Below are 27,921 nucleotides of genomic sequence, written 5' to 3'. Positions count from 1 at the left end.
CATGTTTTTATCCTATTGTAAAATACAATCATCTCTTCCTAACAGTGCCTCACAGTCTTAACTGATTCTAGCATTAGCTCAAAAGTCCCAATTTCCAAGTCCAGGCCTAGAGTCTCATCTAGAGATTTGTTCCTTCCACTTATAAGCCTGTAAAATCAAAACAAGTTATTTACCTACAAGATAAAACGGGGGTACAGTCATTGGATAAACATTTCCATTCCAAGGGAGAAATCAGCCAAAAGAAAGGGGTTACAGGCCACACAGAGTCTGAAATCTAGCAGGACAGTCATTAAATCTCAAAGCTCTAACATACTCTTTGACTCCATGTCCCACATTCAGGGCACTCTGCTCCATGAGGTGGTCTCTCATGACATGTGGCTTTGCAAAGTACAGCCCCCATGGCTGCTCTAATGAATTGAAGTTTAGTGTCTGTGGCTTTTCCAGGTGAAGGGTGCAAGCTGCCATTCTGGGATCTGGAGAACAGTGTCCTCCTTTCTACAGCTGCACTAGGAAGTGCCACAGTGGGGACTCTGTGTGGGGCCTCCTACCTCACATTCCATCTCTGCACTACCCTTGTAGAGTATTTCTGTTAGGTCTCTGCCCCTGCAGCAGGCTTCTGCCTGGGCATCCAGGTTTTCTTATCCATCCTCTGAAATCTAGGCAAAAGCTGCCAAGTCTCTGTCACCCTTGTTTTCTATGTACCTGCAGGCTTAACACATGTAGAAGCTGCCAAGGTTTATGGCTTACAACCTGAAGCAGTGGCCCAAGCTGTATCTGGGGCTCTTTGAGCCAATGATGGAGCTATAGTGGCCTGGATGCAGGGAGCAGTGTCCCAAGCCGGAACAGGGCAGTGGGAACTTGGAACTGGCCCAGGAAACCAGTTTTTCCTCTTAGGCCTCTGGCCCTGTGATGAAAAGGGCTGTCCTGAAGATCTCTAAAATGCCTTCAAGGTCTTTCTCCCATTGTCTTGGCTATTAGCAGTTGGCTCCTTCTTAGTAATTATAATCTCTCTAACAGGTGATTACTCCAAAGTCTGCTTGGAATCCTCTCCCAGAAAGCTTTTTATTTCTTTTCCACATGGTGAGGTTGCAAACTTTCCAAACTATTACATGCTGCTTTCCTTTTAAATATAACTTCTGGCCAGGCACGGTGGCTCACGCCTATAATCCTAGCAATTTGGGAGGCTGAGGTGGGTGGATCACCTGAAGTCAGGAGTTTGAGACCAGCCTGACCAATATGGTGAAACCTCATCTCTACTAAAAATACAAAAATTAGCTGGGCATGGTGGCACACACCTGTAGTCCCAGCTAGTTGAGAGGCTGAGACAAGAGAATTGCTTGAACCTGGGAGGCAGAGGTTGCAATGAGCTGAGATTGTGCCACTGCACTCCAGCCTGGGTGACAGAATGAGACTCTGTCTCTAAAAAAAAAAAAAAAAAAAAAAAATATATATATATATATATATATATATATGTACGTGTGTGTGTGTATATATGTATATACAGAAGATGTTAGAAGCACGTAGGTCATTTTTTGAAGGCTTTGTTGAACAAAAATTTTTTCTACCAGATGCCCTAAGTCATCACTCTTAAATTTGGATTTCCACATATCCCCCTAGGGCATGAACATAATGCAGCCAAGTTCTTTGCTGAGGCATAACAAGGATGACCTTTACTCCAGTTTCCAATAGGGTCCTCATTTCCATCTGAGACCTGGTCAGGCTGGAGGTCACTGTCCACATTTTTATCAGCATTTTGGTGAGAACCATTTAACCAGTCTCTAAGAAGTTACAAGCTTTCTTTCATCTTCTGTCTTCTGAGACCTCCAAACTGTTCCAGAGTCTCTCTGCCCATTACTCAGTTCCAAAGTTGCTTCCACATTCAGGTTTCTTTACAGCAATACCACACTTCTGGTACCAATTTTTTGTATTAGGCTGTTCTTGCATTGCTATAAAGAAATACCTGCGACTGGGTAATTTATAAAGAAAATACATTTAATTGGCTCACAGTTCTGCAGGCTGTACAGGAATCATAGCATTAGTATCTGTCTTGGCTTCTGAGGAGGCCTCAGGGAGCTTTTACTCATGGTGGAAGGTGAAGCAGGGATGGCAAGAGCGGGGTCAGGAGAGAGCGAGAGGGAGATGACCCTCAATTTTAAACAGCCAGATCTTACATTAACACCCTCACTATCATGAGGACAACATCAAGGAGATGGCACTAAACCATTCGTGAAAAATCAGCCCCCATGATTCTCCCAGCCCTACCTCCAATATTGGAGATTACACCTCAACATGAGATTGGGAGGGGATGTCCAAATGATATCAGATGATCATTTAAATGTTAACTATCTTATTGCTAGGAAAATTGAGAATCTCATTATATGTTCATTCATTATTCATGTTTTCTATCCTGTTATTTTTTTATTTATATTCTTTGCCCCTGTTTTAGTCAATTCATTATAATTTGTCTTACTGATTTTAAGAAGTTGTATCTATATTTCATATATTAATATATTTCATATACTACTGATTTCCTGGTTATATGCAAGGAATTGTCTGTTTCTATTATACCCTCTCACACTGTGCATACATTTTTACTTTTATATTTATTGAACTATATATTTTACAGGTAATAAAGTTACTCAATATCTCTGTTAGAGATATTTAATGAAAGAGGAACTTCCTTTTGGGCAACAGCAAACTATATCACAAGTAGTACTCTTGTCATAAGATTAGTGGTTTCAGTTCTTATCATTTTTCTGAGACTATTTGTTCTCCATCTCTGCACTGTTTTTCTTGACTCTGTTGTGGTCTTCACAGTCATAAGTTCCACAGGGTGGTCCTTCTTTGCAATTAAGTTAAAGCTACTACAGGAAGGTTAAAATGTATTAGTTTCCTGCATTTCAGGATTCTAGATGGTACCTATTTACAATATTCAAGTGGTAATCAAAGGAGGGGGGAGTGGGGTTGAAGAAAAGAAATAGATGGAAATCAAAGAGCTAAAGTTTAGATTATGCAGGATAAATGTCTAGAAATGTAGACATGTCTAGCCATGTACTGCATGAAAACTTTGGTACCTATTTACAGTATTCAAGTGCATCTTATTTAGTGACATCAAACAGCCATGGGTATGATCAAGAGAATATCACACACAACTTGCTCTGAGGCAAATTATTCACTAGAACTTTTTTACATTGTCCCAACAAATATAAAGAAGAGACTCACAGTATATTTTCATGTAGTCCTGGCAACCCACACTTACTCTATAAAGGTATTTAGAATAAAAATGAGTCTTTAACATAACAGTGATGTATCTTCTAAGGGTTAAAGGAAAAAGCTAAAATAGAAGCTGAAACTATCATTGGCCTTCCCATAGAAATATTTTGTGGTCTAATCCCTATTGCTCTTTTGTGTGTTTTTGTTTTGTTTTTTTTTAAAGTAATATAACCTCTATTTACTTCTCTGTGTTAACATCCAGGGTTTAAAACATCATATACTGGCATGGCTGTAGTCTATTTAAATCAAAGAGGTTTTCCTTCTTTTTTGTATTATTTAATGTAGAATATGATGTTTTTATATCCTATATGTAGGGAAAATATTACTACAGTGAATAAAATTAACATATATACAATCTCCAATTGTTATATTCTTGTGTAGTAACAGTACCTAAAATCTACTTTTATCAAATTTCCAATATATTGTAAATAGTTTTCATGCAGTATATTTCTAGACATTCATTCTGCATAACTGAAACTTTAGACCCTTTCTTTCTTTGGTCTAAAGGATCAAAGACATCTAAAGGACCAAAGAAAGACATCTAAAGGTCTAAAGGACCAAAGAAAGACATCTCCTTTCTTTGACCCCACTCCCACCTCTTCCACCTCTGATAACCACATTTCTATTCTGTTTCTATACATTTCAGTTTTGCTTTGTTTTATTTTAGATTTGACATATAAGTGAGATCATGCGGTATTTTTCATTCTGTGGATTATTTTACTTGGCATGACTTAGAAAGAATTTTTTGGATGTTTCACCAAAAACACAGGCAACAAAAGCAAAAGTAAACAAGAAAATGCAGCCAACAGATTCAGGAAAAAAATTTGCAAACCCACTGTCTTTTGAACAGCAGCCTATCATTCACACAGAGAATTATTAAGGTGTCAGATCACTGAGGCCTGATTTATTCAACTAGTGCTTTCTACTGACAGATATTTAGGTTGAAATTCACCATCTTGTTGGTAATTCCGATGAAATGAGTAAAACTCTTTATATTATAGTGTCAAGGATTCCATAACTTCTGGAGGGGAAAGTCTTCATAGAGCACTTCCTAAATTCAAGTTGTACATAATACTTACTGTTTTTTTCTATACATTGAAATACATCCCCAGCTCCTGCCCGAGTTGATAAGGTTTTAAGATAGATAAAAAATATTTTCCCTTTTAAATGTATATCTCTGATTATTATTATTATTTTTTTGAGATGGAGTCTTGCTCTTGTCACTCAGGCTTGAGTGCAGTGGTGCGATCTCGGCTCACTGCAACCTCCACCTCCCGGGTTCAAGCAGTTCTCCTGCCTCAGCCTCCTGAGTAGCTGGAATTACAGGTGCCCACCACCATGCCTGGCTAATTTTTGTACTTTTAGTAGAGACATGGTTTCGCCATGTTGGCCAGGCTGCTCTTGAACTCCTGACCTCAGATGATCCACCCGCCTTGGCCTCTCAAAGTGCTGGGATTACAGGCATGAGCCACCACACCCGGACTTGATTTTGATCTTAAATAAATGCTGAGGACATTTTTAATTTATTTATAATCTTAGGAGATGCTTACATTTTGACTTACAGGTTGATATTCAGTCTTGTCTTAATATATATGAAATGAGCACCCTTACATTAATTATATGTAATATAGAACCCCAATTTCTCATGAGCCTTTGGTAAAACAAAATATCCATTTCCTCACAACTGTGCACATTTTAAATTTCAAAAGAATTAAGAAAATTATAAAATAAACATATCAATAAAAATACAATAAGATTACAAAATTTCAAACTGGAAATACATCAGGTATTACACCTTTTACACATTCTCTGAAAATTCAAGTAAATTTTTTAATACATTCATATGATTTTCAAATTATCCAGGCACTCCCAGAACCATTTGATAACATATACCTTTTTTTAACAATTAAAATGTATCTCAATTAGAGTATATTGATGTAAAGGTAGAATTATTTAGATTCACTCAAAAACCTAAATTCTTATACTGAATCAAACATGTAAGGTACCAAAGTCTCTATTTTGTATTCTGCAGTAACAGCACTTATTAAAATAGAATAAATCAAGAGAAACATTTTATTTAAGTTTAGCCAATAATTTTTCAACGTCATGATTTAATATTGATTAACTTTAGGATTTAAAATAATATTTAATGATAATTTGAAATTAATGTTATATAGGCATAAAGTAATGATATTAAATCTGCCACTTACCAAAGAAGGAATATGTAGCCTACATTTCACCTTCCTAGAACCTGGGACTTTGTTACCAGACCACATTTAAACACATGAGACTCAGGTCCAAGTTCTTTTTGATTAATTCCCATGTGAATTATCCTCATAATTAAAAAAGTTAAATTTCTATTTTTGTGCTTAAATCTCTGCTTTGGAAAATAGTGATAGAAAAAGCAGTTTAATACCTAAATAGGTGTTCAATGTCATCTTATCTTTCTGGTGAAAGTTCAACAAAATATACATTCAAGCAAAATAACTAAATATAAACCCTTTGCATTTACTGTTGGTATAGGTGTGTGTGTGTGAGCACGCACGTGTGTGTGTGTAGACAGAGAGACAAAATGAGAGACAGATTTTTTTTTTTTTTTGCCAGCCCACATATTCATTAAGACAATTAGAGAGATTTCAGGCTATCTGTGACATATTCTGTGACAACTAGTGAATTTGTACAATAGAGGAATAGCCTAGAGATCCTCATATTGTTATATATAACTCTAATAAAAAGAGCATCCCAAACCCCAAAATCTGAAATCTGAAATGCTCCAAAATCTAAAACATCTTTCAAAGATGACAAAGGAAATGCTCATTGGAGTATTTCGAATTTTGTATTTCCTGATTTGAGATGTGCAAGCACTATAATGTAAATAGTCCAAACTTTTTATAAAAAGCCATAATCCAAACCTTCCTGGTCCCGTGCTCATGGTGGATTGTTATTTGTGAGATTTTTTTTTCTTTTACACAGTTCTAAAGTCGGGAACAACATCTAGGAAAGCTTATATTTTATTCTCATTAGATTGTAGACTTTGGATTCTCAATTTAATGTGGTAATCTCCTATCACATTGCATTGCTTAGGCATTAAGCTTTATCACATGTCCTAGTTGCTACAGCAACCGTCAAAGCAGCTCAAGTTCTCAAATATTAAACAGAAAGCTTCAGGGCAAAAGGTGGTTTGGTGTTCTCTTATTGCCAAGAATTGATACTTTCAACTTGTTTTTGTTATCTGTGCATTACTTAATTTTATGAACATTTTCCACTGTATTTTAAAGTATGTTTTTAAATATTATATCATACATTTAGTTGTGACAATCTAAAAGGTCATTCAGCATATCTGATCTCCTGAATTTCCAGAAATAGAAGAGAGAAACATGTTTTTATGGTCCAATTCATCTAAATATCCTTAATCAGCTTTAATAGTACTTTTGTGAAATTGTAATCAATAAAATTCAGCAGCTGTAGTTCATCAGGTGTTTCTAGTTTAATGCGTGCTGGACCAGAATAATAAATGGGACATGGTAATTCTTAGAGAAATGCCTGACAGATTTTGTCCTACAACTGCTACCTATTACATAAACAGAAACACTCATTTTAAACTAATTTTTGACTAAGATATTTTACTATTAGTACTATAATTTAAAAAAACATAAATTAATACCTAGGACTTCCAGATAGAGTTTTTAAACAAAAATATTTTAGTAGTAACATCAGGACAGTTCTCCGGATGCCTTTAGACTGACCCATTTCTCCCACTTTCTTGCTTGTAGTTCTAAAGAATCATTCTAAAATGGACTGGAAATACAATATTCTGAGTTAGAGAGGAACTGTCTGGTACAGCCTGGGGATTGTTCCTCTCTCCTCTGGAATCAGGATGTGCTTCAAAGTTTTGTCCAGTGAACCGCTTCACCCCTGAGGTATATAACCCAGGGAGGACTGCCTTTTTGGGTCCCTCAGCTGTGGTGCAAGCAGGACACACACAGTTGAGACTCCATCTGCCCTGGAGAAGCTTTCTTGGGGTACCAGCTGGCAATAAATCCTAGCTTCTTTTGTCCCTGGTGCCTATCTGTAAGTAATAAAAACACTTCATATAACTTGTTCCACATGCCCAGCTCTGCCCAATACACAAAAACAAAAAAGTTATCTAGTCCAAAATGTCAATATTACCAAAGTTCAGAAATCCTAGCATAGATCCATATGATATAACAGACAATGTGAATGATACTGGGAAAAGTAGACAGGAGGAAGCCAGGCAAAGTTAAAGCACTGTGGGAAAAACACTATGGGCAAAAGCACAAACTAAAGGGAGATGGAGATGGGTTAAAAATCTTGTGACACAGGAAAGAAGCAATCTTAGCAATTCTAAGGAGGAAATTTAAGACAGCCAAAAACAGAGAGAGCAAAAATAGAGAGAAATCATCTAATCAGTCCCCAAGGTATAGAGAGTGAAATCAGACAGATAACACAAACAGTGGAAAATATAATCTAGAGGGATAAAACCTACATAAGACGTAAACTTCTAACAAAGCAGTTTTGTTTTCGACTCTCTAAGGTATTTCACCCTCCAAATTTCAAGTTCTTAGAGAAAATGCTCTTAAGTAAATTGTTCAAAACCTGCACAATACATCAGATAGAAAACCAAGTTCAGAAGCAACATTAAATGTTCTGTTTCTTTACCATTTAAGCAATAAATGAATATCTCCTGCTCAAATATAATTATCTTTTTTTCTGCTAAACAGGTTGTTCAGCATTTCATTTTATTACAATGTATGTTAATGTGTCTTGAAAATTCTCTCAAATATTAGTCTGGACTAAACTCACAGATTTGGTAGGAATAGTTTTTATACATTGCTTCTTTCTTTTACAAAGCACATGGTTAATATAATTTAAAATGATAAGAATAAACTTACCTATAGTCTATAATTCTAGACTCACTTTATCTGATATGAAAATATATTTTAATAACTGTGTTTTCTAAATTGGTTAAATCTATTTAAAAATATGTACTCTGTAAAACTGCTCCTATCAATGATTTAATTCAGTATAATTCCACTCTCAATTATTTTGTAGAAATCAATTGCTTTGTGCTTTAAACAGCTTATTCTTACATGTGCCATAAATGTCAACTCATGAAAATATCTTCCTACATACAGAAGATGATATTATAAAGGGTCATTCTGATATAAGGACGGTAGGAAAACTAAATTATCTTTGCCATTAATGCTGATGTTGCAGTGGTAATTACCACTCAAGATCTAGTGAAATTATAATTTGAGGGCAATTTCTTACTGAGTTGATCATCATCTGGATTCACTGCTTTGTAACTGGTTTAACAGTAGCAAGTAATATTTGAAGAAAACAGAAAATGGTTTGTATTCATTTAAGGATCTGTGAATAATTCAGTCTCTGAGAAACAAAAACAGAAATGTACTTTCATCTTGAAATATAATATTAAATTATTAATATATAAATATAAAATTATGATGGTGTGCAAATAATAACTTTAGTAAATGAAATATTTCTAATGAAGTTTTGGCAAGGCATAATATATCTTTGAAGGATATTATTTGTCCTGATTTGTGCATTGTCTTGAAGTACTGCTTGAGAAATGTTTGCTTGCTCCTTTTTTTAAATTTTACATAAAGCTTAATGCATTCTTTATTGTTTTATGTATTTCTTGGAAAATTATCTTTAAAATGACCAACATAATATAAAAATATATTTTCATTATGTTTATGTTGTTTTACATTGTAAAATAATTGAACAATTTTTTAAAAGTTTTAGTCAAAGACCTCCTAGAACTGTTTATGTCATGCTAATTTCCATGGATATGTATATCAAAATTACCTAGGCACATGATTTAAAGCTATGTCTATATTATTTTTGTGTGTATAAAATTAGAGAATATAGGATAAAGTGTTACTATAACCTTCCCATGCCATTCAAGAATATATGAATCTCACTTTGTAAATATTATATAAAAATAATAGTAACTGTATTTTAATTGATGTCAATATAAATGAGAAATAACTTTAATACAGGTCATTATATGTTTTTAAAAGTATTCACTATGAGCCTTAATGTCTCATAGAAGAGGGAAATCAATCTATCATTATTTGCACATCATGTTTCAGAAATTAAGTTAGATAATTAGTATCTACTAGCTCCTTGATCCATCACATAGGTATTTGATCTCATCACATGGGAAGAGAAATAATTATCTTGAATAATTATCTTGAATATACACATTTTTGTGAAAAATTCAAACTTATGTTTGTAACTATAGCTATGAAATTCTTACCGATAGGGATATGTTTTGAAAAAGGTCTCATTAGGCAATTTTGTCATATGAAAACATCATAGAGTGTACTTACACAAACCAAGATGGTATAGCCTACTATACACCTAGCTGTGTGATACAGTCTATTGCTCCTAGGCTGCAAACCTGTACAGAATGTTACTTTATCAAATACTACAGGCAAGTGCAACACAATGGTAAGTATCTGCATATTTAAACATATCTAAACAGAAAAGGTACAGTAGAAATATAGTATAAAAGATAAAATATGGTACATCAATACAGGGAACTTAACAATGAATAGAGCTTGCAGGACTGAAAATTGCTCTCCATGAGTTATTGAGTGAGTGGTGAGTGAATGTGAAGACGTTGGACCTTACTGTGCACTACTGTAGACTTTATAAACAATGTATACTTAGGCCACACTAAATTTATTAAAAAAGCTTTTCGTCAATAATATCAACCTTAGCTTACTGTAATTTTTTAACCTTATTAACTTTGATTTTTTAATTTTTTGAGTCTCTTGCAGTAACAGATTAAAACACAAACACATTGCACAACCATACACAATTATTTTGTTTATATCCTTATTCTATAAGCTTTTCCTGTTTTTAATTTTTTTAACTTTTTAAACTTCTTGTTAAAAAACTGAGACGCAAACACGTACATCAGCCTAGGCCTACGCAGGGTCAAGATCGTGAATATAACATCTTCCATTCCGCATCTTGTCTCACTGGAAGTAGTAGTAACGTGCATGAAGCTGTCATCTCCTGTGATGATAATGTCTTCTGGAATATCCCCTGAAGGTCCTGCCTGAGCCCTATGGTTAACTTTATTTTTTTTAAAGTAGAAGGAGCATACTCTAAACTAGTAATAAAATATAGTGTAGTAAATACAGAAACAGTAACGTCATCATTTACTATCAAGTATTGTGTACTGTACACAATTGTATATGATATACTTTATGACTTGGAGCACAGTACTGCAGCAGGTTTGTTTACACCAGCATCACAAATACCTAAGTAATGTGTTGAACTACAACATTATAACAGCTACAGCTACGATATCACTAAAGGATAGGAAATTTTCAGATCCATTATAATCCTACGTGATAATCATCATATATGCTGTCCATTGTTGACTAAAAAGTTGTTATGGGGCACATAACTGTAGATAGTTTATAATGGCCTGATATGGAGTAGAAAAATATGTGTCTTATTTATTTCTGTTAAACTGGAAGTCCAGATAAATATCTTTCTGTATGGTATTTATATATTTAACTATATTAAACCCATTTAATTTATTTTTTGTATTTAAAATATCAAACATTTAGCAAACAATATTTTGTTTCATCTTCATGATAAAAAGACATAAGGCCCAACAATTTACTTAATAAATTTGGTAAATTATGTACCAATTTATTTGGCAAATTAATAATATCGGTAAATATATCAATGATAATAAAGTGGTGCAAGTAAATTTTGTGTTACTTTTTAGCTTGGCTATGTTTATTATGTAAATCAAATACATTGAAGGGTTGTACAACATCAAACTTAGAGGCATGTTTGACATCATTAAAACTTCAGAGGCTTGGAAATCGATAAAGACATATGTTTTAACTTCTGTATATCGGTTTCTCGAAATGTGTTATTGACCTAGAAACATAACCACTTTAATTCTTAATTTCTCATTCTGTAAAATGGATCTTTATGTACACTTTCTTTTTAGAATGAAAGTCTTCCACATAGAACTTCGTATTCTCTAAATTCTCCATAACTGGTAGCAAGTATAATCATAATGACATGAAATGACCAAACACAAGCATCTTCACGACTTTTACAGGAAAATAAAAGTTGTTAATTTTGATTATGGGCTCATTACAAAACTTTTGATTTATTTAAGTATATCAGTGGGTTTAGACAAATGAGTGCCTTTGTTTGGATGTGCTGTTTGTGTTAGCCTCTATTATTTGTTAAGAAAATTAATAACTCACTACTGGTTTTACTTTTTTTTTTCATTTAATGCTTAGAAAATACAGCAAAACTCAATTTAGTTGTATTTTTTAAAAAACATGGAGGTATAATTGACATACAAAAAGACATATAAAAAGGGAGTATATTAGAAATAAAAATAAATATAAGTGCAATAAATAACATCAAATCCTGAAATTTATGCTCCATGCTCCATTTTCTCATTATTTTGACATTTCTTATGTTTCACTCCAAATAAGGAAACTGCTATTTTGAAGACTGTTTCCTAGTTTTTTAAACATAGCATTATTTTTGTCAATATATTCAGCAATAAGTGTTTTATTTTCTTAAAGATACCTAGTGCAGCAATCATATAAATAAGAAAAATAAAATTCTCCTAAAATAAATCAAAAAGTTAATCAAATTATTTCACTTATTTTAGAATGAGAAATTTATAGCTCTAATTTTGAGTGCCCCATAGTGTTTGATGGTGGATTTATGTCTAGTATGGTTGTGTACCATTTCAAATCGCTTCGCATAGGTAGCAATGAATTAAAAATTTAGAAGAAGTCAAAGCTTTTATATCAAATTTATTTATATTTTATTGTTTTTAATAAATTATATATTTAAAGGATTATATTTTTTCTCTCATACTGGAAAAAATAACATCTTCAAATATTGGATTGGGTCATTCTTTCAAAACATTTATTGTCAAACAAGATAATCCTTGTTGTCTCTGAAACAATAAAAGCATGCAAACTGACTAGATTTTTAGAAAACAGTCCTAATTGGCCGCAGCCGCTTTACTGCGCTGTGTTGATTTCCGCCCAGGCAAAGGATATGAACAGACACTTCTCAAAAGAAGACACTTATGCGGCCAATAAACATGTGAAAAAAAGCTCATCATCACTGGTCATTAGAGAAATGCAAATCAAAACCACAATGAGATACCATCTCATGCCAGTTAGAATGGCGATCATTAAAAAGTCAGGAAACAACAGATGCTAGCAGGGATGCAGAGAAATAGGAACGTTTTTACACTGCTAGTGGGAGTGTAAATTAGTTTAACCATTATGGAAGATAGTGTCACGATTCCTCAAGGATATAGAACCAGAAATGCCATTTAACCCAGCAATCCCATTACTGGGTATATACCCAAAGGATTATAAATCATACTACTATGAAGATACATGCACACATATGTTTATTGCAGCACTATTTACAATACCAAAGACTTGGAAGCAACCCAAATGCCTATCAGTGATACACTGGATAAAGAAAATGTGTCACATATACACCATGGAATATATGCAGCCATAAAAAAGAATGAGTTCATGTCCTTTGCAGGGACATGGATTAAGCTGGAAACTATCATTTTCAGCAAACTAACACAGGAAAGGAAAACCAAATACCACGTGTTCTCATTCGTAAGTGGGAGCTGAAAAATGAGAACACATGGACACAGGGAGGGGAACATCACACACCAGGGCCTGTTAGGGGATAGGAGAAAAGGGGAGGGAGAACATTAGGACAAACAACTAATGCATGTGGAGCTTAAAACCTAGATGATGGGTTGATGGGTGCAGCAAACCACCATGACACATGTATACCTATGTAACAAACCTGCATGTTCAGCACATGTATCCCAGAACTTGAAGTAAAAACATAAAAAATAAAAATAAAAATAAATGCTCACAATATTCTTTGTAGTTTTTTAAAAAATGATACATGTATAAATAGTCATAGAAAAATAGGAAGGATATAAAATAAAATGTTAATATTTTAAAAAAGAAAACAGTCTTAATTTACTCTAGACAACCCCAACAAATCACCATAAAACTGAACAAATTTAACCTATATTCCCTTCATTAATATTCTCATCTTCTTCCATAAACATGTTACATTTTGTGATAGACAGGCAAATCATTTTTCATAATAAAACAAGAGGTCAAACAAACAAACAAACAAAAATCAGGACGAGTTCTACTGAAGTTTATGTGGAGGCAGGAGACTGTATTATTCAAATATTTGTCTATTAAGCTAGACGTAATAGCACTTAAATATGTGAAATTCCTGTGCCCCACTTGTCTTTCAAGCAGTTGCCCCTAAATATTTTGTCTTTCAACTGAACTTCTGATAAATATTGAATGGTAGCAATAAAAAATGGGATTTGCTGGTAACTGCAAGGGAGACATTTATTTTATGTATCTGGAGGGACAGTGAAATGAGGAGGTATCCACTCTAAAATAAAATGGAAAAGGGAAAAAAGAAATAACACTCTAGGGTAATATTGAGATAATTCATCATTATTAATATAGACTGGAAGATTAAGTAAAGTACCTCCCATCTAGGGAGGGATTAAAACCTTTCAAGGCATGCTTTCAATTAGGAAATATTTTGTTTTGTGTGTTTTTTTTTAATCATGGCTCTACAAACTATGCTGTTTATATTAAGAAGAAAATATCCTAGTGTCTATCTTGGTCTCAGTGTCAGTGTTCAGTGTGTGTGTATTTATTTGGTGGTGTGTAGGTATGGTGTGCTTTGTTTTGTTTTTGTTATTTTTAGTTTGTTTATTCAAAAGATGTGTCCACATTACAGATGGAATTATCAGTGCTTCAGGTAAATTAAAAGGTTCTGTTGTCTATGTGTACAGTATAACAAAAATCTTAGTCAAGGTAAAAATTTTAAATGGTTATGGAGCTGAATGTAAACTATTTCTTTTTTAAAGTACATGATTTGCAAAATGTAATGATCTTAAAAGAATGAAGCCAGGGTTATTACTTTTTATTTCTTTGGCTTGATTTCTATTACTAAAACTCCTGTTGTAATAACTAAAATATATTAAATTCATTTTGTATGGTGAGTGATACCTGTATTATTTATTTACATTTACTTTCTATGATGTCATGCATGATTTCCTTTCTCTTCATCATTAAATACTAAAGCCATTTGTGATATTATGTAATATTATTTGATATTTCAAAAGAAAATGAAATATTTAAAAGATTATGTCAGAATACTAGATCTGAAATCTTAAGTTTATTTATTCTGATCCCATGGACTCATAGTAAATATGTAAGTAAGTCTTTAAATTATAAAATGAAATATTCTTTGGCTTAAAGTTACATTTTCCTGAGAACAAATAGCTTATTTTCCCAAGATGACACATTTATTAAATACCTCTTAAGGCTTATTTCTTCACTTAAGTTCCAAAGTCATTCCCAAAAGCATACTATTTTAAATTTTATTCATAAAGATGGTAATTCCTGTTGGCTATTTCTGTATCTTCTTTAGAAAAAAATGTCTATTCAAACCCTTTGTCCATTTTTGATTAGATTATGGCTTTTGTTGCCATCGACTTGTGTGAATTTTTTACATATTTTGAATATTTACTCCGTAGCATATATATGGTTTGAAAATATTTCTTATTTGATAGGTTGTGCTTCACTCTGTTGAATATTTCCTTTGTGGAACAGATGCTCTTGAGTTTGATATTGTTCCACTTGCCTATTTTTGCTTTGGTTGCTTGTGATTTTGGTGTCATATTCAAGAAATTATTTTCAAGACCAATTGATATGGTATGGATATTTGTCCCCTCCGAATTTCATATTGAAATGTAATGCCCATTGTTGGAAGTGGGGGCTGTTAGGAAGTGCTTGGATCAGGGGGGTAGATCCCTCATGAATGGCTTAGCACCTTTCCCCTGGTGAAGAATGAGTTCAGAGTTCACTTGAAATCTGGTTGTTTAAAAGTGTGTGTCACCTCCCCCTGCTTCTTGTTCTTCCTCCTCCCATGTGATTTGTCTACTTCCTCTTTCACCTTTCACTACGATTGTAAACTTTCCGGGGCCCACCCCGAAGCTGAGCTAATGTTGGTGTCATGCTTGTACAGCCTGCAGAAACATGAGCCAATTAGATCTCTTTTCTTTATAAATGATCCAGCCTCAGATATACCTTTATAGCAGTGCAAAAATAGCCTAATTCACCAAAGTTATGAAACTTTTTCTTTTGTTTTCCTCTAGGTGTTTTACATTTTTAAGTCTTATATTTTTCTTGAATTCCTTTTAATTTTTGTGCATGGTGTAAGATAAGGGTCCAATTTCATTCTCTTGTGTGTAGACATCAAGTTCTCCCAACACCATTTGTTGAAGAGACTACCTTTTCCCCATTGTGCATTTTTGGCATCCTTGTGGCCGATCAGTTGACCGTATATGTGTGGGTTTATTTCTGAGCTCTCTATTCTGTTACATTGGTCTATATGTTTGTGTTTATGCCGGTAACATACTGTTTTCATTATTGTAGTGGTGTAGTTGTGCAATATATTTTGTAATCAGGAAGCATGATGCCTTCAGTTTTGCTCTATTTCTCTCAAGTTTTTGGGGTCCATTGTGGTTCTATGCACATTTTAGAATTTTTTTGTTTATTTCTGTAAAAATGTTTTTGGAATTTTGATAGTGATTGCATTGACTTTGTAGGCTGTATTAAGCAGTATGGAAATATTAATAATTTCAGGTCTTTCAATCCATGAACATGTATGTCTTTCCATTTATTTGTGTCTAATTATTTTCAACTAAGCTTTGTAGCTTTCACTTCTTGTAAGTTTATTCCTGTGTCTTATTATTATTAATGCTATTGCACATGGGATTTTCTTAATTTTCATTTTGAATGGTTGATTATTAATGTGTAGAAAAAGGACTAATGCAAATTAAAACCACAATGAGATATCTCACACTTGTTAGGATGGCCATTATAATAAAAACAAAAGATTACAAGTGTTGATGACTTTGAGAAGTTGGAAACCTTGTACAGTGTTGGTGGGAATGTAAGATGGTGCAATTGACATGGAAAACTATGAAGTTTCTTCAAAACTTTAAAAATTATTTAATAATGTTATTAAAAATAACATTCAAAAATGTTCCAGCAATCCCACTTCTATTTATCCAAAAGAATTAAAATCAGTATCTCGAGATATCTGCAGTTTCATGTTTATTGTAGCATTATTCAGAACAGCAAAGAAATAGAAATCACCTGAACATCCACTGACAGATGAATGAAGAAAATGTGGTATATACGTATAATAATATATTATTTAGCCTTTAAAAAGAAGGAAATTTTTTCATATATGAAAACATGGATGAACCTTGAGAACATTATACCAAATAAATAAGACAATCATAGAATGACAAATAATGCATGATTGTACTTATGCATTATTAATAGACTTATGAGGTATATAAAATGTCAAAATCAGAGAAGCAGAAAATAAAATGGTGCTTGCCAGGGATTGTGGGGGAGAAATAGGGAGTAAAATTTTACCTTTGTATTCATTACAAAATTGAATAAAAGTGATAGGAGTGAAAATCCTTACCTCGCTACCAATCGCAGGTGTGTGGAGGGGTGCTCATTCAGTCCTTCGTCATTAAGTATGATACATGTAAGTCTTTTGTGGAAACTATCAGGTTAAAAATGTTTCTTTCTTGCTTGGTTGGAATTTATAACTTAAATAATTATTGCATTTTGCAAAATACTTTTTTGGCATCTATTGAAGTGATAAAATAGTTTACTCCATTTGTTTTTCTACGAGTGTGGTGTGTTAAAATATTTTGTTGTTAAAACAACGTTATATCCCTGGTATAAACCACACATGCTTATGATGCACTATCCTTTTTATATATTACTAATTGCATTTATTAAAATTTGAATTAAGAATTTTTGAATATGTATTCATGGAAAATATATGTTTTGTCTGTTTTAAAATTATGCCCTTGAAAATAAGTTGGTAAGTGCCCCATCTTCTGTTTCCTAACAGACTGATACAGAATGGATTATTATTATTATCATTATTTTTGATTTTAGGTATATCAGTGAAGCAAACCATGTCTATAATCTTCTCTTTTTTAAAGAGTTTTAATTGTAAATGCATTTCTTTAAGTAATATAAACCTATTCATATTTTCTATTTATTTTCCTGTCAGGTTTCAGAAAGGGTGGTTTCAAGGAATTTGTTCAGTTTTTCTAAGTTGCTTATGGTTCTCTAATAATGTCTTCATAACATTCTTAATATTGGTAATTAGTGAGTTCTCTCACTGTTTTTATTCATCAGTATATTTAGAGGTTTATTGTTTTTACTGATTATGTTTAAAATCAGCTTTTAATTTTATTGATATATTCTATATTTTGTTCAATAATTTCTGCATCTATTTCCATTCTTATACAAAGATTAATTTGCTCTTTTAAAATATAATTATGGAGAAGGCTTAAGTCATTGATTTTATCATATCCTATCCATTAATGTAATAAAAGGTACAGGTTACCTTGTGGATATGAAGTAGTTCATACCAATTTTGATATACTGTGTTTTATCATTTAATTTATAAATTTTAATATTTCTTCACTGTTTTTGTTAATTAGTGAGGTTTGTAAAAAAATCTGTGTTGTTCAATTTGCAAATATTTTGTTGCCTCACATATATTAATCTATTGATTTATAATTTAACTTGTGATCAGAAAACATAATCTGTATAATTTCTATTATTTGAATTCTATTGTGTTTTGCTTTATTACCTAGACTATAAAATAGATTGGTGAATGTATAAGGTATTAGGGAAATAATGTATAGTTTTCTGTTTGGGGTCAGCATGTTTTATAAAATCAATTAGTTCAAGTGTCTTAATATAATTTTTCATGATACACGTATCCTAATTATCTACAAATCCCATTGATTTCTCAAATGATAGTTGAATTTACCTACAATTTGAAGAATAATCTTGATGTAAAATTATTTACATTTTGTTTAAAAATGAAATTGTTGTGCTTTAATTCTGAAGGATATTTTTGTTGAATAAAGAAATCTACCCCTTCTTACTTGAAATTTAATTCCAAGATCTCCTCTCTTGCAATTTGTTTATGAAGAAGCTTGCAGTCATTCTTAACATTCAGCATACCTACACTTTTTGTCCTCCAGCTGTTTTTAAGGTTTATCTCTATCTTTGGTTTTCAGTATTGCAATTATGATATGCCAAAAAGATTTTTGTGGCGTTCATCCTGCTTGGAGTTGATTGAGATACCTGTATAAATGCGTTAACAATTTTTATCAAATTTAGAATTATTTTGGTAACTAAATCATTATTTTGTGATATATATGTTATGTGTGTGTATATATATGAAATATAAATGTGTGTATACATATATTAATATTGTTTACTGTGCTTATACTTATTTTGATTTCTACCATATCTACATTTATTTATACTTTTAAATTTTATGTGTTTTATTATATATCATTTTATTATATATTATTTTAACATTATACTGAGGTACAAATGACATAATGAATTGCACATACATAAAGTATATATTCTGTTATATGTTGACATATAGGACATATGTTTATACCTACTTTCCCACTGTTTGAAGATGCTTTGTCCATTTTTAAAGTTTTCTATTTTATATCCCATTTGATACTGTTTTGATGTCTTCATTAATCTTTTCTTTTGAAGTGCCTAATCTGTTTTTAAGTTCGTTCAATGCATCGTTATTTTTTTCCTAATTTCATCTCTAGAAGATATATTTGTGTCTTCTACTTTTTTTTATATGTTCCTTTCTCTCTTCATTACTTGGTAAAAGTCTTTGAACAGGTATATGCATACGAAATATGTTACTTCTACTCTCAGGGATCACATTCTAGGACTCCTTATTGCACAATAGCTGAAAACAGTTGTTTTATGTGTAATTTTCCGATTTTCTACTTATATCAGGTGGAAAGGCAAGCCAGTACCAGCTCCTCTTAATCACAGGTGGTAATTGCAATTTAGAAATAATTAAAATATACCTGGAATCATTTAAGTGATATGCAATAGGCTACCACGTAAAAATATCTGAAAAGAAATTTAATATTTCTAGTTTAATTCTTGATTTATTTTAACATTTTTAATATTTAGAATCATTGATATAATTATGGGAAACCTATCTCAACTATACTTTTTACTAAATTATAAGAAATATAAAATATAATTCCTTCATAATAAATTATAAAGTATATAAATATATATCAAACATATCCCATGTATTTGAAATATGCCCAAGAAATATCACTATTTCATAATTCTGCATCTTCAATTATAATGGTAGAAGAAAATATAGTATACATCAACAGTATTATTGAGCTATAAATATTTTCTAACTGTACTAGGAACTTGAAAAATTTTATGTTACTAATGCAGTATTCTCTCATTTTCCATTTTTTACTTAACTTCCAAATTGTGACTCATTTGGCTTTCCATCTAGCCCCAGTAAATATGATCTATAACCTGAATAATACTGATAAATAATAGAATTTGCCGTGCCATTGGAAATTTAAGAATTTTTTCATTCGGAAGAGCAAAGGCATGTAAATCCTGGGCATCCATGTATTTGGCATTGCTTTATTCAATTATATTTGGCCTGTCTTTCTTCTGTATTATTCTTTGTCTCTATAAAGTCCTTAAGAGGGCCAGGCACAGTGGCTCATGCCTGTCATCCCAGCACTTTGGGAGGCTGAGGCAGGCAAATCACGATGTCAGGAGATAGAGACCATCCTGGCTAACATGGTGAAACTCCCTCTCTACTAAAAAAAAAAAAGAAAAAAAATAGCTGGGCGTGGTGGCTGGTGACTGTAGTCCCAGCTACTCGGGAGGCTGAGGCAGGAGAATTGCGTGAACCTGGGAGACAGAGCTTGCAGTGAGCAGAGATTGTGCCACTGCACTCCAGCCTGGGCAACAGAGCGAGACTCTGTCTCAAAAAAAAAAAAAAAGGACCCTAAGAGAAGGCACATTGTTCAGATCTAGTCTGCCGCCAAGGTTTTTTATCATTTAAAAAAAATTTTTTTTAATTCTACGGAATAATATAAATGATTATATGAAACGTTATTGTAAAGACCATTTTAAAGAACTACTTGCCTGAAAGGAATGTCTTGGAGTTTACTCTGGAGGTCTTTATGCATAAATTGTTTGCCAGCTTGGAAGTGAATCAATAAAACTGTTGTGGAAACATGTGTCCTTTCATCTTAAAGACTCCAATGAAGAACTTTTTAATATAATCCTTTTGAAACATGGAATATTTGGAAGCTTCATTATGATCACTAACATGACTTCATGGGCATAGTCCTGAAATTATTTCAAGTATATGCTAGGAAAATATCCTTGTTTTGGTCATCTTTTAACAACTAATATGCAAACTCTACCGAGTTCCCACTCCCCAAATATACTTTTTTAGTAAAATACTCCCAAAATATGGAATATGTATATAGTCTCTTTCTACTCTTAATGCCATATCTCATACTTTATAGCTTTCTTCTCTAAAGATTACTGTCAAAATATTACTCTTCTTATTGTTGTTGTAATCATTGACAGAGCAGGAGTACCATCATCTCAAACAAACACTGCCACTTGAAGTTCCAGCTCCCTTTCTAGCCTCATGGATTTCAAGGAAATCACTTCTCTTCTAACTACAAGCAGCCTTTAGAAAGAGCAGACAGTAAAACACAGATGAGACAGCTTGGGCACAGAGGAGTTGGTGGGGGTGGGGGGTGCAGGGGGAGGAAGTCTCTTGGGTAACTGCCAAACTTCACCCTCATACAATGGGCCCCAGTAAAACAGTGGGCCTTAATAAGCATATTCCTTTCCCTTCAGGTGCACTAAGATAGGGAAGCTAAAAGCAGACTCAGGGAGTATGCCTGCAGCTGCAGAAAGATTTATGGAAACAGACACAAAACTCTCCCTCCCAGATAAGCACAACAAAGAGACACAGAAGCAATCCAAGCCTCTGATAAACTCTCCCACCTTGAATCCTTAAAAACTCTTAACCTGTAAAAGAGTGGGCTCTAACCTAACTCTGTCAGAAGTCAATCTCAGGTTTGTTTTCTCTAAAATAAAGCTATCCTTGACTGTCTGGACACCTTTGGTGTTTCTTTCCTCTTTCTTTAATTCTTACAATCCTGATCACCATCATGATCTCTATATTATATCTATAACTATAGATATCTATATCTATACATTTACCTATAATGTCTTAACACACAGTCCAAGCTCTGAACTACTATGCAATAATAATGTTTCTTGTAAGTAATGTCTAAGCCTTATTATAGAAAACACATGGAAACAATAATTTTTTTTTTCTGGAGAAAGTACAACAAATTTAAATACTGCTGTAAGAAATATCATTGCCTTTCTTAGAGGTCTTTGTTTATAATAATGATTTGTACTGTTTCTTTGCCAAAAGTTCTTATTCACGTATGTTCATGTAAGCATAATGTTAAGTTATATATTTATAAAAATCCAAGTCAGAATGTTCCCTGCCTTGCAACAATGGTTGGCCTATTTTGCTTCTAGTAGTTTATCTGCTGCTGATGAAAACAAAACCTCCGTTTTCCCATTCCCCAGAAGACTGACTTGCCTATTTTAGGTACCTAATGTTATTTGTCAGAGGAGACACCTCTACCTTCAGGCAGTGAAGGCAGAATCTGGCAAGGCTATATATAGAAAATAAAATGAGACTTAAAATATTTGACTCTATTATTGAACTCAATTGCTTGATGTGTAGTGATTTCAATCAAAACATCTAATTATAAATTCACTCAGAACAGGGAGTCTAAACCAATTTTGGTAGAGCTTAAACAAGTGCATCATCTGTATTTACGCCATGTACCTGCTATTATTTAAACTATGTCTTTGAAAATGAAATAATCATCATACTGAGTCCATTTTAATTTCCTTAATGTTATTTCAGAATATTTATGTTTTTAAAAAATATTATTTTTCCACCTTTAAAACCTATTGTCACTATAATATCACATCACTCTCAGGAAATTTGCCCAAGATATTTTATAGTAGCATTGCCTATTATCATAGACAGCAATTCTCACAAGAACATGAGATGATAATTCATATAGTGTGATTTTTTTAAGTTTTCCCCGGGAAAGCTGGTAAAGGAATGAGGAGTCAGACAAGGTAGGAAAGAAGATTAAACAAGAATGTGGTATCGGACCAGGCAAAGTCCAACAATGTATAATTTGGGCTCAATTATGTAGAAGTGTTCTAGGGTAAGTGTGAGTCACATCCCCAGTAAACTTTAATAAAGGGAAGGGCGTTGGATTATTCTACCTGGTTTCTGCTGGAGAAATGTGAATTCCCAGGTACTTGTGACTCTTCAAGCACCAGCAAAACAGCTTCTGGAGGCCTGTGGGAAGTTTCTTAAAAAGAGATACATGTGAAGGCTGTTGGGAGTGTGATGAGTTTGATAAAGAGTGTGAGAATTTGGGACAAACTAGGTGAGTGCTGATGAGTCTGCTAAATTCTGCATTACACAGTAAAATTGTATCCAACATTTCACCCTTTATCAAGCTTTACCACTTCCTAATGCAAATATTTCAACCTAATTTTCATCAGATTAGGTAATTTTACAATTTAATTTGTTTTTATTAGGTTGACAGATAGTATAATGATCTACCCAGGACTTTCGTTTTTAACATCCTGTTTCTATCTGCCTGATGTTAATGCTAGGATGCCTGTAATAGAAATGGTATTACAACCACTACTACGGCTACTGGTATTGTTGCTATCATTGTATGGGCAGATAACAAATTAAGAGTTGTAAGAACTTAGATATCTAGTGTTCTTTTTATTTAATTGTTGTACTATTTTTTTTTTTTTTTTGAGATGGAGTCTCGCTCTGTCACCCAGGCTGGAGTGCAGTGGTGTGATCTCGGCTCACTGCAAGCTCCACCTCCCAGGTTCACACCATTCTCCTGCCTCAGCCTCCAGATTAGCTGGGACTACAGGCGCCCGCCACCACGCCCGGCTAATTTTTTGTATTTTTTAGTAGAGACGGGGTTTCACCATGTTAGCCAGGATGGTCTCGATCTCCTGACCTCATGATCTGCCTGCCTTGGCCTCCTAATAATTGTTGTACTATTTTTAAGCCTATTTAGAATTGACTGAACACTTGTTTTCTCCAGTGTTTTAAGTATAGTATTATAAAAATCTGGGCCTATCATTAAATAATATATGCATATTTTTCCTATAAAGATATATGCATATATTGTTTAGATTAAAGTAAAAGCAGGGGAAAATTTTCTGGTAAAGAATTAAAGCATTTACTAATGTGTGCATGGAAAAGAAACAGTGATTTACAAATACTTCACTATCTATACACATGTATCCATATTTCTGTCTATTTTTCCACCCATCTATGCATTTGAACATTACTTTTTAAACTCTCATGTAATCTTTGAAAATCTTTCACTTTGCATATTTTGTAGCTTTACTTAGTTATATATGTTGTTGGATTAAATAAATGAAATCTCACAAATTTTTCCAATATTATTTATTCATTATTTACTATCATGTCACTAAACTATTTGACCCTTGTAAAGCTTATATAAACTAGTCACATCCAATCTACTCCTTCTTTATTTTTTCCTCCACTTTATTTATAAAATATCTTAAGGAGTTACTGGTTATTGTGTAGTCACAGCTTTTTAATCTTGTCTTATTTTCTTAATTCATTTGCATTTTTTCCAAATTTCCATGTCAGTATCTTCCCAAATTTGAAGTTCATTTTTCTTTTCTTTTTAATGTTTGTGGGTACATAGTAGATGTATGTATTTATAGAGTATACGAGATATTTTGATACAGACATGCAATGTAAAATTAGCGCATCATGGAGAATGGAGTATCCATGCCCTTAAGCATTTATTCTTTGAGTTACAAACAATCAAATTACACTCTAAGTTATTTTATAATATATAATTATTATTGACTATAGTCACCTTATTGTGCTATCAAATATTAGGTCTCATTCATTCTTTCTATTATTTTTGTACCCATTAAACATCCTCAACTCTCCTCTCCATCTCCCCCTCAACTCTTCTCCATCTCCATCCTACCGTTCCCAGCCTCTGGTAACAATTCTTCTACTCTCTACACTTATGAGTTCAATTGTTTTAATTTTTAAATCCCACAAATAAGTGAGAACATGTGATGTTTGTCTTTTTGGTGTCTTTTGGCTTATTTCACTTAATATAATGATCTCCAGTTTCATACGTGTTGTTGCAAATGACTGGATCTCATTCTTTTTTATTCTGAATAGTACTTTATTGTGAAGTTCATTTTATTACTTAATTTTTATTTGTAGTGTTTCATTTCTTGGTCAGTATTAAAAACAGCTCAGAGGAAAATTGCTCACAGCCAGACACTAAGACAGTGGAATTGTTCCTATTTGTTTATAATTCTTGAACTTATTTGCCAATCATCAATAGCCCAATAAACATTTGGATTTAAATATTTCCTGAACAAGATGACCTTAAACATTCTCTTCAGCTTGACTAAACTTTAGACAGCTTTCTTCCTGAGTATAGGCTCCTAACCTCTCTTTTCTTCGAGCATTCATTTTAGAAAACTTGGTATTGTAAATTCTTTCTCTGCCCCTTTGAAATGTAAATCTTCTCCCAGTCTCTCGCAGGTTTTACAACTCAGAAGTATTTCTCAAGGAACCATCCCATTAATAGGTAATCATCAAGAAAGATAGGGCCCCTATCTCTCAGTCTCTGTGGAAGGGTAGGGGCCTAACTTCAGTGAGCAGAATTAACAATCACAGATGGCATATTCATCTTCCCCACTAACATCCCCCAGGGACTTTCTACTAGCTTACCCCAATAGTTAAAACTTCCCAGCCTTTCATTGGTTGGGTTCAATCTCTTATTTCAATAATCTTGAAAAAAGTCTCCCCTGCCCCTCTAACCCATCCAGTGTTATTTATCTTTAACATTACAAAAATATATTTAAAGATAAACAATTTTAAAAGACAGTTTGGATACATTGTAAATATATGTGTCATATTTACATAATATACATAAAATCCTCTGTTCTACTTCAAAATAGCTACAACAAAAGGTTTAAAATGTTCTCAACCAAAGAAATCATGAATGTATGAAGTGATCAATATCCTAATTACCCTAATTTGATCATTACACATTGTATGCATGTATTAAAATATAGCATGTACCCCATAAATATGTACAATTATAATTTGTTACTAAAATAGTTAAATGACAATAAGATTAATAGCAGTTAATAGTTTAAAATTTTTAAATAATACCTTAAAGATATAACTCACATTCTATAATATTCACTCTTTTAAAGTATATAAATTAGGTTTTTAAAAATATATAGTCACAGAGCTGTGGGAACATCACCACTATCTAATTTTAGAATATTTTTTATCACCCCAAAAGAAACAGTATATCACCCCAAAAGAAACAGTATATCTATTAGCAGTCACTTTAAATTTCCTTTCAACCTGGCCACCGGCAACCGTGGATCTGTGAATTTGTCTATTATGGACATTTCAAATAAATGAAATCATACAATATCTGGTATATTTTGACTGTCATTTTTCACTTGTTTTCAGAGTTCATCTATGTTGTAATATATGTCAGCACATACCAATCTTGTTTCTGAAAACTGCAATACAATATATTTTAAAATTCCACTAGATTTCTATTACATAGTCCTACATATTTCAGACACAAGTCCTTCCTGATCTATCCCCATAATGGAATGTCACAAACTGTTTAAGTTGTGTTTTAAATAGGGCAGGAGAAAACAAAGCTTATCGCCTAAAGGAAAGGAGGTATTCATTGTAAAATATGAGGGATATATCTGAATTAATTTGGAAGAAAAAGGGAGAATTCAACTTCCATCTATGTGCCTTCCATCCATAAATACTTAATAACCAGATATTTAATTGATTCAGCTAAACTAGTATTCATTCTCTGTTGAACCTGGGCAGTGGGGAGAAATGATGAATACTTGTGCATGTGTCAGCAATATCCAGAGATTCTCACACTATGTAGTTCCCTCAATCAATAATGTAAAAATACAAAATAGAAGTTTTAAAAAATGAAGAAAGACTAATATTTATCAGGAAGAATATTTCTACCATATTATAAACATTTGTAAATATTTATCCATCTCCATCTTAATCAACATGTTCGGTAGAATTAGGAAAAGTTAAATGTCCTATTCATCCTAAAATAGTCTTCTGTGTAAAATAATAATAGTCCAATTACTGTACAGGGTTTTTACCCAAGTAATCTGCCTCTCCTATTAAATAGGAATGGTTCCTGTGAATCAGATAAGTACTGCAAATTTATTAATTTTTTTAAAATTTCAAAACATATACTCCACTTCTCCATTGTCTTCTGTTGTGACTTGCTAATGCAAAGATGCCTAGGCAACACGTCACACCATAAGATATAGCTGTAAGAGTATTTTTAACATTTTCATGCCTCCACTTTCATCCAAGTTTATTGTCAAAAAATTGCCTTTCTATTGTATTTTTTAATAAAGTAACTATATCATTAAGACTATTAGTGTTCTGTCTGGATGTTACTTCAGTTTCATTTATCGCCTAGGTAACAAAATAAAGTCCAGTATTGTCTGTTAAGGATCAACGGAGAAGCCAATTTAACTAATACGTGTGCACACACACACACGCAGACACACACACTCATACACTTAAATTACTTGCATGATAGCATATTCTAAAATGCAGCTTTGTTTTAAATTTAACAATTCAGCTAATGGAGTAAACAATTTATTGAGGCAGTACCTTGAAAACTATTGCTTGGCATCAAATCTTAGAGCAGCTTTTAACAGCAAAAGGGACAAATAAGTTTCAGAGCTTCTGCTTCTATAATTTCTCATAGTGCAAGTGAAGAGCAAAACCCACGTCCTTGAAAAGCTCTTCTCCCTGGGCTTGATAACACTGTATTTTCTTTTACCTCCGCTACATGCTCTCTCTCTAGCTCTCTCTCATGTTTAATAGAAATCAGCATGCTTTTTCCAGTCCTAGCCTGACTGTATTTTCTTATACACTCAATACTGCACACCTGCTCACTCTGCTGCAGTCAGACTAAACAAGCTGCTCTTCTGGAAACCCTTCATAAGCTTTTTTATGTATTTAACACTTTATAGGGTTTCTTACAGGCTGGACATTCTTTTCCCTTACATTATTCTGTCATTGTCAAAGCAAATACATACAATATGTACTATTATTCTGCCCATTTAACAGATGAAATAATTAAGGCACAAAGAAGTTAACTTTTCTAAGGTCACCCACTTAGTATGTGCTGAAATCAAGATTCAAATTCAGGCTGTCTGTGCTTTTGACTATTATTTTATGATGCCTATCACTAGGATAATTGTCTTTCTTCCTATTCCAACTCCTACATTCATTGTTGGAGACACTGCAATGTTAATATTCTTGACACCTTCATCTTGGTGAATATCCATCTTCAATTTACTTTATCAATGCATTCCTATGGCCTATCATAGATTTTGT

This window comes from Pongo abelii, chromosome 14, assembly GCF_028885655.2.
Source record: "Pongo abelii isolate AG06213 chromosome 14, NHGRI_mPonAbe1-v2.0_pri, whole genome shotgun sequence".
NCBI classification, from domain to species: domain Eukaryota; kingdom Metazoa; phylum Chordata; class Mammalia; order Primates; family Hominidae; genus Pongo; species Pongo abelii.
Note: the sequence above shows the minus strand (reverse complement) of the source record.